Source organism: Octopus bimaculoides, chromosome 5 (assembly GCF_046866305.1).
Source record: "Octopus bimaculoides isolate indiv1 chromosome 5, ASM4686630v1, whole genome shotgun sequence".
In the NCBI taxonomy this organism is placed as follows: domain Eukaryota; kingdom Metazoa; phylum Mollusca; class Cephalopoda; order Octopoda; family Octopodidae; genus Octopus; species Octopus bimaculoides.
Window position 1 is genome coordinate 67,490,077 of NC_142932.1, and position 6,000 is coordinate 67,496,076.

The following is a 6,000-nucleotide window of genomic DNA, read 5'->3' on the forward strand; positions in this document are numbered from 1 at the left end:
TTCTAGCTGCCCATTTTTGGGCTGATTTCCTTCACTTCTCTAACTGAAACGACTAGTTCTGCCTGTTTTGGACAGACTACTGTTTGTTTCAGTTCTTGTAACCATTCAGCATCCTTCTTGTGCTCCTTGTCTTTGCTCTGGATGTCACTCCAAAACTTTTGACTTTCAATGTTATCTGGTCTCAACTTTATTATTATTATTATTATCATTATTATTATTATTATTATTATTATTGTTGTTGTTGTTGTTAATATTATTATTATTATTAAAGAAGCAAAAAAAAAGAAGAGTGCCATTGTTATCAAGTGAAGGATATTTCGGCATCTGGTGTACCTTCCACAGGTTCAAAAATCAAAATTGTCAATCTACTTCATTTTCTTCTTTTCTTTTGCATTTGTATACCTACTGGAGGAGTTACCTCAATCCTATAAAATATTACCAAAAATGAAGTAGATTGACAAGTTTATTTTTTGAACCTGTGGAAGGTACACCAGATGCCGAAATATCGTTCACTTTATAACAATGCTACTTTTCATTTTTTTTTTTTTTTTGCTTCTGTATACCTACTGGAGAAGTTACCTAAATATTATTATTATGTTTTTTTTTTCTTTCTTCAAATTTTCTTCCATTTCGCGCCGATTGTTTTCCGTACACCTAGGGTAGAGAGGCTCATTGTATGCATCCCCAGTCTACACACGCAAATTCACAGGTAAAATATGTATGTAAAAAAAAATAATAAATTAATTAATTCATGAATGGATGTTGTTTTCACAGCGATAATGTTCTTCTCAGTACATGAGTCGTTCCAGTTAACACAAGTTTTGCACTTCTTGTAGGGATGGTAGGCCTGGTATCATTTCCAAATAGGTTTCAGTACCTTTTTTTATCATTCCTAGAGATCCTACAATCACTGGTACGGTAGTAGCCTTGAGGTGCCACATTTTTTCAATTACTATTAGCAAGTCTTTATATTTACTGATCATGTCAAATTCTTTCGCTGCTATATTGTGATCGCAAGGAATACTCATGTCAATTAGTAAACGCATCTTTTTTGTCTGATCTTTTGTAATAATATCCGGTTTATTAACTTTTATAGTTTTGTCGGTATGTACGGGGAAGTCCCAGAAAATCGATACATTTTCTCCCTCAGCCACAGCTTCAGGATGGTGCTTATACTATTTGTCAGCGGTTTTGATTTTATAAAGCCGACATATTGTTCAGTGTAAATACTGGCTGACTCTGTCATGTCTTTCTTTATATTCTACAGGTGCTAAGACTCTACACCCTGAGATTAGGTGGTCTATAGTTTCAATCTCATCGTTACAGAATCCGCATTGTGGGTCAGCTCTATTTTTTATCACATTGGCTTGGTAGTTCTGGGTTAATAAGCTTTGATCTTGAGCTGCTAATATGAAACCGTCACTCTCTTCTTTTAGCCCTGACCTTCGTAACTATTGATGCGTGTATTTTTGGTCGGCATCAGCTTGTTTGCTACGAGCCACATACTTGCCATGCAGAGGTTTCTGTTCCCATCTGCTAGCTAATATTTCATGTGCTTTTGTCTTTGCAATTAATTTAATTTTCTTTGCAGCAGCAGTTGGCGCATTTCCTTCAACCTGATCAATCTAGTAGGTATCTAAGAGATCAATAGCGAATTTTTTGCTCTCTCTCAGAGTAGAGTGAAGTTTTTTTCGGTCTTTCATATTTTTCAACAAGTTTTAGCATCCAATCGTTCGTTATTTCAAGGTATTTGGCCAGTCCGATTGTGGTGGTTTTGTACGTAAGTTCAAGCTCGATAAAGCCTCGACCTCCCTGAACTCTGGGCAGGTAAAGACGATCCACGTCTGCCTTTGGATGGTGCATCTTATTAAAAGTGAGTAGCTTGCGGATTTTTCTATCAATTTTCATTATTTCACTGGAATTCCAGTTAAGACCATTGAAGCTATAAAGAACAACTGGGACTGCTAAGGAATTTATGGCTAACACCTTATTATATGCATTTAGCTCAGACTTCAGTACTGCTCGAACTCTTCTATAACATTCCTTCCTAACCTTCTCTTTCATGCTTACATGCTGGATACCAGAGCCTTCATTTATTCCTAGGTATTTATAGGTTTGTTCCTTTATTACTGTTTCAACATCTAATTCTATTGAACTTGACTTTACAAGTTTCCCTTTCATAAAAGTAGCTTTGGCACTCTTTTCAAGGCCAAACTCGATATCATCACTGAATCCTTTCACAGTATGTAGTAGTCCTTCAAGCTCTTCATCATCTTTGCTATATAGTTTTAAATCATCCATATAAAATAGATGGCTTATTTTCCTGTTGTCAATTTTGTAGCCATACCCTGTTCTATTCAGTTCACTTGAGAATGGTATTAGTACTGAGCAGAAAATTAGTGGTGAAAGTGAGTCACCTTGGAAAATGCCACAGTTTATGCTAATATTGTTTGAGCGCAATACTCCATTAGAATGATATAATTGCAGCTTCGTGTTCCATAGTGACATATTATACTTTAAAAAAATCTGAAATCACAGCGATTTCAGAATCCACGAATGTGGTATGCTGTCAAAGGCTTTTTTATAATCAGTCCATGAAGAGCTGAGATTTCTGCGCTTGTTTTAGCAGTTCTCAAGGATCATGCGATTAATTAGGAGCTGATCTTTGCATCCGTATGAGCCTCTTCTCCACTAGAATAGACGTCAAAATCTTATAGGTAGTAGACAAACATGTTATAGGCCGGTAGTTTTTTGGGTCTTTGGTTTCGTTATTTTGGGGGAGGAAGTAAGTAATACCATTTGCCATCCAATGGGGAGTTTTTTCCGGGTCTTTCACAATAGTATTAAATAGTATCACTAATATTTTGTGTGCAGACGAGAGTGATGAGAGCCACAAATTTGGTACTCTATCAATACCAGGGGATTTCCACTTATGAGCCTTCGTTAATGCCCTCTTTAGGTCGGCGATTGAGATGTCTTCCCATACCTGTCCTTGTAGATTTTTGTAGGCATCTTGGGTGCGTTTGATCCAGTCTGCATTTTCATTGTATGGTTTCTCATCACTCCAGATCCCTTTCCAAAAGTTTTCAACTTCTTCCATTAGGGGTGGATTTTCAATGCTTATTTTTCTTTCCCTATTTCCCTGTAAAGTGATTTAGCATTGGATTTGGACATCTTATTATGCTTGTAGAATTTGATTCTTTTCTCAAATCTGCGTATTCTCTGAGCTTTTGCTTGAAATTTTTGTTTAAGTGTTTCATTCTCTTGTTGAAAGTTCATATTTTCTCACAATCTTCCTGCCTTTTCTTGATCTTACACCATTTCCAGAAATTAGCTCAGTTAATATTGATATCTCTCTTCGCAATGATTCAATCTCAGTTTCAATTCTACTCCTCCAGTTTGATTTTCTTTTCGAATTTGGTATTGTTGGCTTTTTGGGTGTTAAACAGCGTCTTTCGATTACCTTAACAACAGAGTAAATAATTTCATTTAACTTATTAAGATCGAATTTTAGTTGTTGTATGATTCCTTGTGTAACGCAGTTGCCAATTTTTATTTGTGTTTTATGTTGGTGTGCATTTGAGAGCTAATGGAGTGGTTCCCTATCATTCATATTTGTATGCCCTATAACTGCAAGCTCATTCAGAACTTCCTGCTTCATTTCAATGATAGATTTTCTGTGTTGTTCAGCAAATATGTGGTCTTCAAATTCTGTTTCGACATAATTTTCCTAGCTGTTTTTTCTAGGGTCATTATATTTTCCTTTTTCGTCAGGCTCTTGAGTGGTTTCGACAGATGGTCGCCTTTCAGTCAATGCTTGTGGTCCAACATTCCTCTCCTCTGCTTCGTTATTTCCTTCCTAACTTATATTTAGGTCATTCTCTACCACTTTTTTAATAGAGATTAATTCTGCATCTGTGAGTCTGGTATTTCTGAAGATATCTCTTCTAACATTTTCTAATCTGTTTTCATTCAGGTTTGGTCTGCTAGCTCGATTCCGGCTCCTCCAAATTCTGTAGGAGTTTGCGGTGTGTTTCTCCTCGGTTGGCCTACTTAATGCAAAGTAATAAGCGTATATTACATCTTTATATTCTTCCCGGTTTCATTTAGTTCTTTTATATTTTTGATTTTGTGGTCGTTGTGGTGAACTTTGGGGGCTTAATTTGGGACAAATCCCGCTTAAGTGACCTTCCAGGTTCGTATTCGGGGAAGATATTCTGACATTTGAAAATTTTTCGCCGTCAGGCGCGCTTCCAGAATAACCATAGGACAAGCGATTCGGTGTACTGTTTGAAATTTTCTTTTTATTTTTAAATAAAGTTAAATTATTATTAAATTTTCATCTTTTTTAATTTTTAATTTTTTATCTATTTATTTATTTTTTATTTTATGTATTTATTTTTTTTAACCACTAATCTTCAAACAGGGCCCGCAATTATCATCATTAGCGGCAGCAGCAGCACCAGTAGTTGTAGTAGCAGCAGCAATATCACTATCAGTAGCAGCAGCGGCAGTGGTAGTAGTAGTAGTAGTAGTAGTAGTAGTAGTAGTAGTAGTAGTAGTAGTAGTAGTAGTAGTAGTTGTAGTAGTAGTAGTAGTAATGGCAGCAGCAACAGCAGCAGCAGTAGTAGTAGTAGTAGTAGTAGTAGTAGTAGTAGTAGTAGTAGTAGTAGTAGCAGTTGTAGTAGTAGCAGTAGTAGTAGTAGTAGTAGTAGTAGTAGTAGTAGTAGTAGTAGTAGCAGTGGTAGTAGTAGTAAGTGCGGCTCATATAATATTTCTTTAATAATAATAATAATAATTATTATTATTATTATTATTATATATGTGTATACACATATACATATATATATATATATATATATACACACACACACACACACACACATACACACACACAAGCACAAAAGCACAAATTGACAGACAAATCTACACGCACGCGTGTTTATAAATATGTGGATATATTCAAATGCAGTGACGTAGATAGAGTGTGTGCCGCTCGGTGCAGCCCTTGAGCTTGCTGTATTCGTACATCAACTGGGACCCCACGTCTATACAAGCTTATACAGCTGACTCAAAAGTGATGACCATAAAAAAAATGTCGTCCGGGATGCGAATTTTTTTCCCACCGGAGTTCCGGACCCCAGTTATGAACTCATTTACATACAGCCAAGCAGCGCTCAACTATCAAACTAATTCATGAGCGCATAGCAAGGGATGGGCGATAAGATAAGGTCACTTGGGTAAGGAATGACCATGCTTCTTTTCACTTTTAATAATGCTTGTTGTTTTTGTCTTGTTTCAACCATGGCTGCCTCTGCGTAGTTATTTATGTTGTTTACTTTGTAAAACAGTAAGGGGAGAGGGTTGCTAGCACATTACCCTCTACTCACATTTTTCCCATCCACATGTTTATCATATAGGACCTTAACAAAATCCGATAATTGGTATAGATGCAAATCTATCTAATTACTTGTTTCCTTCTAAAATCAGGCATAACTTGGCGATCGGTCGACTTATAACACCGTTCTCCGTCTTGAGTTTACTTGGTAGAGTGTGTTGTTAACTTGACAACAAGATCAAGGTAAGCTCTGATTGGCTGTAAGCAAATGAGTTCATTACTGGGGTCCGGAACTCTCGTGAGAAAAAAATTTCGCCCCCACCTCCAACCTACGCTACTATATATGTGAATGTATTCAATGGTGTACGTATGTGGATACATTCAATAGTGAATAAAATCTGGGTGTGTATCAGATAAGTTCATAAAACTAAGTTTTATTACAGCTCTGTCGTGTTTTTATAATAATTGACAAAGAATATTCCTTTGATGCTTTAGTTATGAGGGACGGTCGGAGCCCCTTCCTCCTGCGTAAACCTTTAAAAATTATAACTAAATTTGACTTATTTTCCTAACGTCAATGGAATTTATAATGTAAAAGGCAATACTCTTTTACTCTTTTACTTGTTTCAGCCATGCTGAGACTTCGCCTTGAAGATTTAGTC